Source organism: Leuciscus leuciscus (assembly GCF_965113295.1).
Source record: "Leuciscus leuciscus genome assembly, chromosome: 1".
NCBI lineage: Eukaryota > Metazoa > Chordata > Actinopteri > Cypriniformes > Leuciscidae > Leuciscus > Leuciscus leuciscus.
Window position 1 is genome coordinate 18,344,439 of NC_138725.1, and position 15,493 is coordinate 18,359,931.

A 15,493-nucleotide genomic window follows, 5' to 3' on the forward strand; every position below is an offset into this window, starting at 1 on the left:
TAACCACTGCATTGACTTGTTTGTCAAATTTCAGCTCTGAATCAAAAATTACACCAAAGTTCCTCGCTTGGGTGTTGACATTAGTGGCTAAGGGGTCAAGATGTACAGAAAGCAGTTTGGCTAACTTTGGGGGACCAAAAATCACCACTTCAGAGTTTGACTCGTTGAGCTGCAAAAAATTAGCAACCAACCACACACTTATTTTGTCCAAACACTCAAACAAAGTTGTAATGTTGGAGTCGTCATTACATCTCATGGGCACATATAGCTGGATATCATCAGCATAACAATGGTAAGACACATTATATTTTTGGCAGATTAACCCCAGAGGGAGCATATATAGGGAAAATAAAACAGGACCAAGACATGAACCTTGAGGAACCCTTGAGGAAATAGGCTGAGAAGACGAAATAGAGCTTCCAAGCTCCACGGCAAAATAACTTCCATATAAATAGGAGGAGAACCACTTAAAAGCAAGCCCCCTAATCCCACCCCACTCCTTCAAACGGTCAAGAAGGACCCCATGATCCACAGTGTCAAAAGCCACGCTAAGGTCAAGAAGCACTAAATCCGCACAATTCCCAGAGTCTACAGACAGCAACAGATCCTTTGGCTTGACGCAGCACTGAAACTGCACTTCTCAAAGTTTCAAAGAACAATAAGATGGTGTAAGATGTTGAATAACTTCTAGCAGATTAGATAGTGAAACAGGCTCAAACATCCATAACTGAGCAGTGGTGCAAGAGTCTGGCTGAACTAGAAGAGAAGCTGGATTCAAAACAGAATTAGAAATATTTGCTTTAGTAGCAGTGATCTTATCCACAATAAATTGCGAAAAACTTTCACAGGCTGTCACAGTATTATCAACAACAGCTGGGCCTACAATGTTCAGGACTGTATTTATTGCTAGAAATAACACTCTTGGACAATAATGATTCTGTGAGATTAAAACTGAAAAATATCGTGCCTTAGCAGATTCAACAAACTGTTGGTGTGTATGTCACAGGTCGGGATGGGCCGAACCAGACTACACCCACCCCTAGACCAAGAACACTTTGAGGAGCGTGCCAGAGACGAGACCAGAGACGGAGGATAAAAGTAACAATTTTATTGAGAGTAAAATAATTTATAATCCTAATCTAAAAGTCTTCTTCTCTCCCTCGTCCAGGGAGGATCCCAAGCGGGGCAAGCAGACACACCCTTCCCCACGGGCGGCGATTCCCAGTGAGGAGTGCTGGACAGATAAGTATTGGACAGGTGAGTTCCTCACAGGTGGGTAGATGATCCAAGTTTCCTTTCCTCTTGCACGTGAGGGGAACAGTTCACAGCAGTCAATAATGTGTAGGTAAGTATCTTACGGTAAGTAGGTTGTCGACGTTCCTTCTCCCAGGCTGGTATCAGGTGCACGGTGGGGGGTAAATGGACAGGTGAGTTCTCCGATGAGCGGATGGTCAAAGCTTCCTCTCCTCTTTCACGTAGGGGACAGTTCACAACAGTCGATGATGGACAGTATCTTACGGTAGATAGATTGACCGAGCTCCTTCTTCCACGCTGGTATTAGGTTCACAGCAGTCAATAATGTGTAGGTAAGTATCTTACGGTAAGTAGGTCGACCAGGCTCCTTCTACACCAAGGGCAATTACAACGGTAAGAAGTGGACAGGTAGACTGCAGCAGGTCCTCCGTAAACACCATACGAGACTTCCCCTAGGGCAGGAGGGGGCAAGCTCAGGAGCGGTGCACAACTCTCACAGGTGTCTTGGACGGGTGAGTACTTCGCACCCTACAGATGAACTTCAGGGCTATAGCGGACTCACGGTCACAGGTAGAATGGCTCACGTGTGTCGCAAGAAAGACAGGGACTTCACACCGTACCGATGGCTTCAGGGCTGTAGCGAACTCACGGTCACAGACCCAGCTGGGCTTCAGTCACAGACTGAACTGGGCTTTCTCTAGGACGGACAGAATCATAACTTCACACAGCAATATAATGTTCTCACAGGTGTCGTGAGGAGGACAGGAACTCCACACCGTGCAGGTGGGCTTCAAAGCTGTAGTGAACTCACAGTCACAGACTGAACTGGCTTTCTCGGTGGGCTTCAAGCTGTAGTGAACTCAGTCACAGACTGAACTGGGCTTTCTCTGGAACAGACAGAATCATAACTTCACACAGCAATATAATGTTCTCACAGGTGTCGCGGAGAAACCAGGAACTTCACTCCATACAGGTGGGCTTCGGGGCTGCAGCACACTTACAGTCACAGACTGGGCTGGGCTTTCTCTAAGGCAGACAGAGTCAATACTTCACACAGCAATATAATGTTCTCACATGTGTCGTGGGGAAGCCAGGAACTTCACTCCATACAGGTGGGCTTCGGGGCTGCAGCACACTTACAGTCACAGACTGGGCTGGGCTTTCTCTAGGGCAGACAGAGTCAATACTTCATACAGCAATATAATGTTCTCACATGTGTCGTGGGGAAGACAGAAACTTCACTCCATACAGGTGGGCTTCGGGGCTGCAGCACACTTACAGTCACAGACTGGGCTGGGCTTTCTCTAGGGCAGACAGAGTCAATACTTCATACAGCAATATAATGTTCTCACATGTGTCGCGGAGAAACCAGGAACTTCACTCCATACAGGTGGGCTTCGGGGCTGCAGCACACTTACAGTCACAGACTGGGCTGGGCTTTCTCTAGAGCAGACAGAGTCAATACTTCATACAGCAATATAATGTTCTCACATGTGTCGTGGGGAAGACAGAAACTTCACTCCATACAGGTGGGCTTCGGGGCTGCAGCACACTTACAGTCACAGACTGGGCTGGGCTTTCTCTAGGGCAGACAGAGTCAATACTTCATACAGCAATATAATGTTCTCACATGTGTCGTAGGGAAGACAGAAACGTCACTCCAGCTGTCCTTCCCAAGCCTTCCCGCAAATTGGACGTACTCGATCTCTCCAAGCTCTGAAGATGTACAATATACCAGCCTGCCTCTTGGGCGAGCACACGGCAGTTAAAAACAGACCTTCACACACTCACAGGAATTTCCACTCCAATATACCACACGGGGGAAGAGACGGAACGTCAATTCAAACACTGCAAATCCACTCATCAAGTATACTTAAGGCCAGCACTCACCCTGGGTCTCGGTTCACAACGCAAGGGACCGGCAGTGAGAGGAAGGAGAATTTAAACACTTCATAGGCATAATCTGGATTCGTTTCACCATCCGAACGGGAAGAGGAGATAAGAATGGCAGAGAATCAGTTTAATTCACTCAGTGATATCCATACAGTACACTCCAAGCACTTCAACCCACATCTATCTCAGTATCAAACGTGTGGTAGGAGATTCAATAATCAGTTACTTATCTTCACTCTTTCATCCAGACGATGCACTTCCCTCTTTAAATCCTCTCTCCCTCCGTCTTCACTTCCTCATACACACGACGTTCCTTTTTCCTCACAACGAGCCCTCAACGACACACTTCAGAGAACACTTCCCAACAGGAGCCAGCCACATCCAAACGAGAACAAAAGCACCACAAGCAGGAGAGGAACCACCCCTGCTTTCTCTTCCTCTGACTTTTTATATTCTCATGAGCTAGCGTGGCCCCATTCAAACGCTCAGCGCAAATTACCCACACCTGCTATCAATCCGCCACTCGGTTACCATAGCGACAGGCACTCACCCTGGCTTTGGAATGGTGTTTCACTTCCCAGACCTCAACAAGGGCATTTCTCTGGCGGGGATAGTCCCGGGCTTATTTGTCACCCCGTGACATACCCCCCCGCCAACCCGTTCTAGTCCCGAGAACGGTCTCCTGACACCCAGTCCCCATACCTGGCTGGTGGCTGACCCCGATTCCCTCGTTGAGACCGTCGGGGAGGGGAGTCAGGTACTTCCGGCCGTGGTCCCAGGCCTAAACCTCTTGGGATTACTGCCCACCCTACCAGCGGGGGTGTCCATGACGTGTCGGCCGGCGGATCTCTTAACACTGGCTTTGGGAAATACGGGCAAGGGCGAATCAGATTGCGATGTAGCACCCGTTCGGGGCCTACCGCTCCTTCTGGCCGCAGTGCGTATACCGGTTGGTCTGGACGGGGTTGTCGCTGAACGACGTACGGCTGAGCCTCCCATCGATCGCTCAACTTCCCTTTCCCCTGCCGGCGATTATCTCGCACCAACACCCTCTCACCGGGCAATAACGGGGCATCTCGAGCCGTACGATCATACAACCTCTTATTCTTCAATGCCGTTTGGTTTATCCGGCCAGCGACTTGCTCGTATGCCGACTGCAGGCGTTGATGGTGATTTATCACCCATGCAGATAGATTTCCTCCCTCTTCTTCCCCGGTGGTCCCCATAAGCATATCCATTGGGAGTCTCACATGCCTGCCAAACATTAGGTAAGTAGGGGCATAACCAGTGGTACTATGTATGCTATTATTATACGCCTGTAGCATCGCTGGAAGCCTGTCAGCCCAGTGGCCCTGCTGTTCCTCTTCCAAGGTACCCAGTAAGCCCAATAAGGTCTGATTGAACCTCTCACACCCCCCGTTCCCTTGAGGATGATAAGGGGTCGTGTGGGTCTTCTTGCATCCGTACAGGAGGCACAGTTCGCGGATCACCTTGGACTCGAAATTGGCCCCTTGATCAGAATGGAGGATTTCCGGACAACCAAACGGCTGAATTACATATCTCCAGAGGGCATTAGCGGTAGTAAGAGCAGTTTGGTCCACAGTGGGGACGGCCCAGGCGTATTTAGTAAACAGGTCAGTGATGACAAGAATGTTCTGGACCTGATCCACCGGTCGCCCCAGAGTGAGAAAATCCATGGCCACTATATGCAGAGGCGCCTTGGCCTGGATCGGGACCAACGGTGCCCGGGCCTCCTTCCTAGATTTAAACAAGATACAGCGTGGACACCTCTGGAGGTAAGCCCTGGTAGTGCCCTCCATTCCGGGCCAGTAAAAATGTCGTCTCAACAAGGCCAACGTCCTCTCTTGCCCCTGATGTCCCATCCGGCCATGATAGGCCTCCAACAGAGCTTGCCAACGCCCTTCAGGGACCACGATCTGACGGACCTCCTCTTCTCGACCGGGCTCCTGCAGTGCCCTACAAAGTACCCCTTCCTTTAGGCACAGCCTCGCCCTCTGTCCCAGCAAGCCTCGCACAACTCGAGTCTCAGCTCGACGTTCCGCCCCCTCGGGCCAAACCTCCTGTTCTACCCACGTCCGTACCTTCAGCACATCCCCATCTTCACCCTGCCACGACCTCCAACGTGATGGATCCCACCCCCAACATGGAGGAGGGTCTTCGGACTCCTGTCCCGGGGCTTCGATGACCCCCACCATCAATCCCTCATCGGACCCCGCTCCGGGAGCCTGTAGATGGCCTGCCGATCCTTCCCCCGGTAGCCTAGATAATACATCAGCATTGGTGTGTTCCTTTCCTGGTCGATACTGGATCTGGTAGTCGAAATTGGCCAGTTGTGCCACCCAGCGTTGCTCTACTGCCCCCAGCTTGGCCGTTTGTAAGTGTACCAGCGGATTATTGTCTGTGACAACCTGTACCTTGGCCCCCCAAAGATAGTCTTTGAACTTTTCGCTTAGTGCCCATTTCATGGCTAACAGCTCGAGTTTGAAGGAACTATAATTTGAGTCGTTCTTTTCGGCGGGGTGTAAGCTTCGACTAGCATAAGCAATGACTCTCTCCGCTCCTTGCTGTTTCTGTGCCAGTACTGCACCCAAACCAAGCTGGCTGGCATCGGTGTATAGAATAAATGGTTGCGTGAAGTCGGCATAGGCTAGGATCGGGGCCTGCAACAGCTCTTGTTTAAGCCTCTGAAAGGCAGCTTCACAAGCTGGGTCCCATTGGATCGTCGGGGACCCTCGACCCCGGGTTCGCCCGGTACCTCCAAGCAGTTGGTTAATCGGTTTAGCAATCTTGGAGAAGTCTTGTATGAATCGCCGGTAGTAACCCACAAAGCCCAGGAATGACCGCACTTGACGCACCGTCTGGGGTGATGCCCACTCTTGCACTGCCACCACCTTCTCTGGGTCAACCGAGATCCCCGCCGCACTGACCACATGTCCCAAGAACTTAACCTCCTTACGGAAGAGCTGACACTTGTCGGGCTGTAGCTTCAACCCGTAACGCTCAAGGGAACGGAAGACTTGCCCCAGATGTTCCAAGTGAGACTTAAAATCAGGAGAATACACGATAACATCATCCAAATAGACGAGAGTGGTGTCCATCAACTGACTGCCCAAACAACGCTGCATCAGCCGTTGGAATGTGGCTGGAGCGTTGCAAAGCCCGAATGGCATCCGTTCCCATTCATAGAGGCCAAAGGGGGTAGTGAATGCCGTCTTCTCTCGGTCATGCTCGTCCATTTGCACCTGCCAGTAGCCGCTGGCTAGATCGAGGGTAGAATACCAGGCAGCTTGAGTGAGGCTCGTGAGGGAATCTTCGACTCGTGGTAGTGGGAAAGCATCTCTTTTAGTTACCTGATTTAACTTCCGGTAGTCCACACAGAACCTCCAGGAGCCCGTTTTCTTGCGGACCAATACTATAGGTGCGGCCCAAGGGCTACTGCTCTCACGAATAATCCCTCTAGCAAGCATTCCCCGCAACAAGGTACGAACCTCCGGGTACAAGGTCGGGGGTACAGGTCGATAACGTTCTCGGCTCGGCGCCGCGTCTCCAGTCGGAATTTGGTGTTTCACCGCATCTGTGCGGCCATAGTCCTCCTCGTGGGTGGCGAACAAGTGCTGCCAATCCTTCAGGAACTCGTGGAGTTGACCCGTTTGTTCTTCCCTCAACCCTTCGCCCCGTAAAGACTCTCCCTGCAAATGGGCCGGCAATCCTCTCCCGCTCTCCTCCACTCCTGAACTAACTCGAGCTAGGGCCACTTCAACCACCGTTGGACTCACCCGCTCAAAACTCACTTCCCCCTGCTCGTGAACCTGCTGTGGCTTCACGGATGTCACTCGGGCCAAACACTGGTGGCGGTATAGAAGCACCGGGAAGGGGTTTGCGTTCCGAACTCGGACGGGGACCCTATCCCCTCGGACGATGGTTAGTCCTCGAGCTACTTCCACCTTAGGACCCTCGTCATGGGGTTCCACCAGGACCCATTCATGTGGACGGTAACGTCGAGGGGGAAGCCTGACTCGGACCACAGCCTCGCTTTGAGCTGGAATGGACAGGGCATAGCGACAAACTATTCTTCCCACACTCTCTCGATCATGCTGCTGTTCAGCCAGACATATCCGGCGGCAATCGGCCCTGACACGGTCCCACTCTTGGCCGGCAGATGTTGCGGCCGCTCGTGCCGGTGCACTTCGAAACAGGTCCTCCCAACAGTCCGAGATGACATTCATTCCAATCAGGGCACGATGGGACCCCAAACACGGGTCTCGGACGACCACTACCCCCTTCTGAGGTACTAGAATTCCATGGATCTGTAAATCGGTCACCAAGTATCCCACATACGGGATGTCCAGCCCGTTTGCTCCGCGGAGCGTCAGCCAGGGGGCCTCTGCAGGGAGTTGGCTTCCGGAACCAAACAGCTCCTGGGCCAAACTTTCTGAAAACAGGGTCACTTGGGAACCCGTATCCAAGAGACACCGGATTTTCTGGCCATTTACCTGGACCACAACCACCGGACAACGGCCTACCAGGCAGCTCTGAGAAGATAGCGAAGGAGGGGGGTCTGACAAGGGGGTCCCGACCACTTGACCCACAGTGGCCGGAGACTCTAAAAACCCCCTTGTGATGCCCGTCGAGCGGAACACTGGCGAACGTAGTGCCCCGGTTCTCCACAGCCGTTACAGATGGGACGCCCATGTGCATCCCACTGAAATCGAGAGCCCACTGACCGGGGAGGACGATGTTCGAACGGGCGACCCCCATCGGAGTAGGCCCGCTCTCGAGAGTGAGAAGGGAACTGGGGCCGCTCTCGACGTAGTTCTTCCCTCACAGATTTGGATAACTCAGACATTTGCTCACGGACATCCCTCTTTAATTCCTCCCGGAAGGCCTGCTTCCAATCGGGCGCCGCCGGGGCCGGAGGAGGATCAACAACGTTCGTAGCCAGACAGCTGGGGACACTGGCATGCTCCACCTGGTCATGTTCAAGGGCCAAAGCTTCCCGTCGGAGCTCTTCGAAAGTCAAATTCGGCTCTCTCCTCAGTTGTACCCGCAAACTCTGGCGAACTGGGCCCTCCCGTAGTCCCAGCACAAATTGGTCCCGCAACAGGACCTCTTCGCCCCCCAGGCCATGATCCTGTCTCCCCGTCAGCCCAGAATACTGCTCCCGCAGTTGTAAGGTGAATGCCCGAACGGATTGTCGAGGGCCTTGACGAGAATTAAAGAACTTCGCCCTCAGTACTGCTACCGGGGTGGTATCCCCATATTGCCCAGTGAGGAAGTCGAAAATCGCCTGGATGGTTGCTCGATTAGCTTCTGATGCTGCTTGGACTTCCCTTCTTGCATCTCCTTCCAGGGAATTCAGCACAAACTGGACCCGCTGTATGGCGTTCAGACCTTGGAGTCCCGCCAAGTACTCCACCTGGATTTTCCACTCAGACAGACTCATTTCAGACCCCGAGCCTCCATACCTCGGGGCCCACGGGGCACCCATGAAAATCGGCATGACAGGTGGCCGAGCCCCAGGTTCTTCCCCCTCTGCCATCACCGACTCTGGTCGCTCAACTCAAAGTGTAACCCTGCCGACTACGCCAAATTTCTGTCACAGGTAGAATGGCTCACGTGTGTCGCAAGAAAGACAGGGACTTCACACCGTACCGATGGCTTCAGGGCTGTAGCGAACTCACGGTCACAGACCCAGCTGGGCTTCAGTCACAGACTGAACTGGGCTTTCTCTAGGACGGACAGAATCATAACTTCACACAGCAATATAATGTTCTCACAGGTGTCGTGAGGAGGACAGGAACTCCACACCGTGCAGGTGGGCTTCAAAGCTGTAGTGAACTCACAGTCACAGACTGAACTGGCTTTCTCGGTGGGCTTCAAGCTGTAGTGAACTCAGTCACAGACTGAACTGGGCTTTCTCTGGAACAGACAGAATCATAACTTCACACAGCAATATAATGTTCTCACAGGTGTCGCGGAGAAACCAGGAACTTCACTCCATACAGGTGGGCTTCGGGGCTGCAGCACACTTACAGTCACAGACTGGGCTGGGCTTTCTCTAAGGCAGACAGAGTCAATACTTCACACAGCAATATAATGTTCTCACATGTGTCGTGGGGAAGCCAGGAACTTCACTCCATACAGGTGGGCTTCGGGGCTGCAGCACACTTACAGTCACAGACTGGGCTGGGCTTTCTCTAGGGCAGACAGAGTCAATACTTCATACAGCAATATAATGTTCTCACATGTGTCGTGGGGAAGACAGAAACTTCACTCCATACAGGTGGGCTTCGGGGCTGCAGCACACTTACAGTCACAGACTGGGCTGGGCTTTCTCTAGGGCAGACAGAGTCAATACTTCATACAGCAATATAATGTTCTCACATGTGTCGCGGAGAAACCAGGAACTTCACTCCATACAGGTGGGCTTCGGGGCTGCAGCACACTTACAGTCACAGACTGGGCTGGGCTTTCTCTAGAGCAGACAGAGTCAATACTTCATACAGCAATATAATGTTCTCACATGTGTCGTGGGGAAGACAGAAACTTCACTCCATACAGGTGGGCTTCGGGGCTGCAGCACACTTACAGTCACAGACTGGGCTGGGCTTTCTCTAGGGCAGACAGAGTCAATACTTCATACAGCAATATAATGTTCTCACATGTGTCGTAGGGAAGACCGAAACGTCACTCCAGCTGTCCTTCCCAAGCCTTCCCGCAAATTGGACGTACTCGATCTCTCCAAGCTCTGAAGATGTACAATATACCAGCCTGCCTCTTGGGCGAGCACACGGCAGTTAAAAACAGACCTTCACACACTCACAGGAATTTCCACTCCAATATACCACACGGGGGAAGAGACGGAACGTCAATTCAAACACTGCAAATCCACTCATCAAGTATACTTAAGGCCAGCACTCACCCTGGGTCTCGGTTCACAACGCAAGGGACCGGCAGTGAGAGGAAGGAGAATTTAAACACTTCATAGGCATAATCTGGATTCGTTTCACCATCCGAACGGGAAGAGGAGATAAGAATGGCAGAGAATCAGTTTAATTCACTCAGTGATATCCATACAGTACACTCCAAGCACTTCAACCCACATCTATCTCAGTATCAAACGTGTGGTAGGAGATTCAATAATCAGTTACTTATCTTCACTCTTTCATCCAGACGATGCACTTCCCTCTTTAAATCCTCTCTCCCTCCGTCTTCACTTCCTCATACACACGACGTTCCTTTTTCCTCACAACGAGCCCTCAACGACACACTTCAGAGAACACTTCCCAACAGGAGCCAGCCACATCCAAACGAGAACAAAAGCACCACAAGCAGGAGAGGAACCACCCCTGCTTTCTCTTCCTCTGACTTTTTATATTCTCATGAGCTAGCGTGGCCCCATTCAAACGCTCAGCGCAAATTACCCACACCTGCTATCAATCCGCCACTCGGTTACCATAGCGACAGGCACTCACCCTGGCTTTGGAATGGTGTTTCACTTCCCAGACCTCAACAAGGGCATTTCTCTGGCGGGGATAGTCCCGGGCTTATTTGTCACCCCGTGACATGTAATCATACAGTCTTTGAGTATCTCATATGACACTTGGAGCTTATCTTATTTTCATCTCCTTTCAGCCTGTCTCCATTTTTGCCTAAGTACTCGACTCTCCGCATTAAGTCAGGGCTGAGCTACCTTTTTAGATTTTACCTTTTTAAAGGGGGCTATGGAATCCAGAATACCATTGCATTTTGAATTAAAACTTGCCACTAACATATCTGACCCCTGACAAGATGGAGACAAATCCATGACACACAGCTGCGTATGAGACTTAAACGCCTCAGAGAACTAAGAGGCAGTCAAAGCATTAATGGGCCTAACACGATGACCAACTGACTCACAGCCTCGAGTGGGCCTAGTAAAAAATATTAAATTTAATAATATAATTATCTGATAGCCCAATGTTTTCTATAACAAGCTCACACACCGGAACACCCCAGGACAAATCTAAAGTGTGGCCTTGTAAGTGAGTAGATCCCACTACAGACTGAGTAAGGTTAAAATAATCTAACACAGTTAAAAAATCTTGTACTAGGGGCCTATCCGGGCAGCCGATATGAATATTAAAATCACCTTATATAACAAGGCTGTCAGAAGCAAGTGGAAAATTCCAAAATAAAATCTTTGTTATATTTCGGAGGTCTGTATATAAGTGCAAAAGTAACCGACCTAGTCAAGTCCACTTTAAATATTCAAAACTAACAAAACCACCGAAACTGCCATGCATTTAAAACAATTCCTAAAAATAGTGCCAGAATTGTTTGGCTTCTGTTTTTCCTTTCTTGATCACTTCCATGAGGTCTAAAAGACAAATTAAATCAATTGATTTTCTATGGACTATTTTATGCAAACAACCAGCTAATCATGGCTTACTCATGCAGTTTAAAGTGACGTTCTAGACATTCTCCTGACTCTACTAATACTCTACTAACACTCTAATGAGAGTTAGTTAGACATGTAGGTGCAACGTTACTTATAATCAACAGAATGTGTTAAAGTTACATTTTACATTTATGCAAGTTACCATTAAAATAAAGTGAATCCATGTTTTGTAATCTTTTAAACTAAAGTTATGGCTATCTCTTGACCCCCTCACACAATTGCTTGTCAATGCAGGCGTCTGTTATTCTGTCCCTTTAGTTTGGTTTTATACTGGGAATCAACAGCCCGGGCCAGTGCTGCCACCTTGTGGAACAACCGATTACTGCAAAACAATGCAATTCAAAGCACAGGTACGACCTGCATGGCAAGGTTAAATCGAGTGGTGCACATACTATTCTGGTGATGAACTGTGTATCACATGCACTGTATGCAGAGCCTTGCGTACACATAAAAAACAAATTATACTTGATTAACTGAGAAATAATCTAGAAGCGTCTCTCATCTCTGTATTCTTAATAATCCCCATAGCAAATACAAAATTCTGAACGGCTGTTTGAAACCATGCAAATACTGTTTGACATTCTTCTTCATAACAAGTCAATGTCAGAAACAGAAGGTTGTATAGTGCTTTATTTCTGCTTTTCCAGGAGCGCCACCTACAGTGAGAGAGTGAATTTGCATCTACTGCTATTTTATGCATTGGTCTGAACAGACAAATTGCATGTGAAAATCGGACTGAACTTTCGTGTTGTTGTGAACATGAGTTAGTAGAAACCAATCAACCAACAAAATGTGCTCTCGCTCATCGTAGCTGTTGGGAAACTAACTTACACAGAAGAGGCTTTTGTTTCTCAGCACATAAAGATGAACTACTTACCGTGATCTCAGACTGTGGTGATGTGGTTTCTGCACTGTATGGAAGTTCATGTGTAGCTTCAGGTGAGTTTTATAATAGAAACGTCTCGGTTACGTATGTAACCCTCGTTCCCTGAGTAGGGAACGGAGACGTTACGTTGTGTCGACGAATGGGGTTTCGCTTGGAAAGCCTCTCATCTTCGAGAAATAAAACGAGTCAATTGCAAATAAATCCCATGGGTCTGCGGAATTTGCATTGCGAAACTCTGCCTTACCTCGTGGGTATATAAGGAAGTACGCTGGGAACATGCAGATATGTTTCTTCGCTGAGGAGCCGAGACTGAACTCCGGTGTTCCAGCGGTACAGCAGAAGTGGCAGGTAGATGTAACGTCTCCGTTCCCTACTCCGGGAACTAGGGTTACATGTGTAACAGAGACGTTCCCTTTCGTGGTCACTACGAGTTACGTCGTGACGACGAATGGGGTTCCCAGTCTAATCACGCCACCTCAGCTGTCTTCCAGTGCCCTGCGTAAGTCTGAGATCCCTGTCGTGAGACTAGCAGGGACGAAGGACTCCTACTTAACACAGGAATACCAAGGTACACTGGGAAACATATCTCAGTGGAAATATGCAATAAGTGCCAGCCCAAAAGGGGGGGGACTTACAGAATACACATATGACCCGGAGGGGCTGCATATGGAGAATAACTGGGCTATCCAGCCGCAGGTGGAATATTTCAACCCCAGGGGTGGCAAGGTGGCTTGCCAAGGGAAAGACAAATGCTCAGAGAGGCATACAGTGGAAATAAACATGTGGGGGTCGCCCAGAGGGGGAATTTTCGGTTTCTGTGGTAGCACCCCCCCACCTCCACAATGGCTGCATAGGTGCACTGGAACAGTCCTTCCTAAAACGCATTAAACTTTCGTTTACAAAGACGTGAAACTCACCGAGTGGTCAGGGGTGTTCACTGATATGCTCACACAAAAATCGCTGCAAAAGATGCTTTCCAACAGGTGTTTTGCCATTCGTTGTAAAACTGTGGACCTATTTTTCCAAACGCCTCACACCCGTACATTCTTCCGTTGAGAGCTTGAATAATAGACACTCCAGTCCAGTTTCTGGCGGAAAACTGTGCTACCACAGAAATCGAAAATTCTCGGGACAGCAGCATGTGTCCAAATTTTTATCTTAACCGTTCTATTTCATCAGAAATGATCTGTAAACAGGGCTTTAAGTGTAAAATACCGAACCTGTCCTTTAATGTGGCTTAAGAAAGTGATATTGACACACCAAATTTAGTACACAATGTAGGCCTACCTTATTAATAAAGCATTATAAAACGATTAATGAGATATAGCGCGTTGCATGTTCAATAAGGTGTATAGGCTACTGAGTTTTAATATCACCGTCTTACTGCATTAACGTTAATCTTTTTCTTTATAATAGGCTCTCCTGGAGGAAAACTATATACAGACAAGAGCCTATATGAACGCAGCACGCAAAGTTTCACGTTAAGGGCATTTTCCTTCCTTAGAGCCTGTTAAAAAGAAGACGTTTAACATGAAATTTCGCTGTTGCATTCAACTTTGCACGTGTAGGGGAGAGCAACCGCTCCGGGACCTTTTAGGTTTGATATAATTTGCCGCATTTTCGAAAGGGAAAATTGTTCCATTTTAATTGTTAGGCTAATATTGATTATTCTTCCGTCTATTTTTATAGTTCTTATAGCCTAAAATGATACATTATTTTAACATACATGTGATGTCTACAGGAGATTTTGAAATGATGTTTTCATGCCTGTGTTCTAAACATATTTTGTCTGCAATAATAAATGTACAAAAAATGACAAAACATCTATAAACATCAACATGATCACACAAAAAAAGTTTTATTTTATTTTATTTTTTTAACTGGGTTGTTTAGAGTTCATAGCAAGTTTATAATTCAACTGTTAAAGCATGAAATAAGGTACCACGAATTAGTGAATTTGAGCTTAATGTGAGTATATTATCAGTAAAAAGTAATCATTAAAAAATGTGTAATCATTAAAAAAAATCTGCCATATTTATCAATGCGATTCATAATCCACTAATGTTGTGCACTAGAGGGAGCCACAGGACTGCAAATTCTTCAAGATCTGAGTGTAAAGGTGCTGTAGTTCACTTTTTTACTCTACTAAAGCATACAAATAGCATAATCTGTTTATAAAGCTTGGAAGAGCCAGGACATTTTTTTATATAACTCATTTTATATAAAGAATGTAATATACACCTAGGATGATTTGAGGGTGAGTAAATCATGGACTAATTTTCATTTTTGGGTGAACTAACCCTTTAATACACTTAAAACAGTGGAGATGATCGTGGACTTCAGGAGAAACGCCTCAGCATCATTCCCACTCACCATCATGAACAGCATGAGTCTTTCAGCACCATCTCTCAGGACCTGAAGGAGGACTTCCACATAGACTCTTAGCAATGTACTTCCTTCACCAGCTGAAGAAGTTCAACCTGCCACAGGAGCTGCTGATACAAGTATACTCTGCAGTCACTGAATCCTCTGCTCTTCTAGAACTGTCTGGTTCAGCTCAGCTATCAGATCTCAGAAGACTACAGCGGATAGTCTGCTGAGAGAATCACTGGTACACCCTTCCCACTCTCCAAGAACTGTCCTCATCCAGAGTGAGTAAAAGAGCTGGCAGAATCTATTAGTGGCTTTCACAACAGAGGAACCGTGTTCGCACTGCAGGAACTAGTAGGAACGATTTTATTTCTAGGAACTCCTTTTGGAGGAACTCATTTACTCCTACTTCAGAGTCGGTCTAAACCAGCACTATAGGAACTATCATTGATGTTAGTGTTCGCTGACTGGCCGAACGCACTGAAACACCAGCACCTGCATTATTTAAAAAGCTGTGTAAACACACAGTTTATAGCCTATATATTTACTCCAGAAACTAACTCTACGAACATGGAAAACAGTGATAGATGAGCCTCTTAACCTTTACGCTGAGGAGAAAATCCAATGCA

The 15,493-nt window shown here is 48.3% G+C and overlaps 1 protein-coding gene across 1 annotated transcript in view; it reads right to left on the bottom strand.

Moving 5' to 3' along the window:
• Window positions 1-15,493, bottom strand: part of LOC309498167 (uncharacterized protein) — a 924,641-nt gene that overhangs the window by 884,102 nt on the left and 25,046 nt on the right. The gene's annotated exons all lie outside the window — the stretch shown is intronic.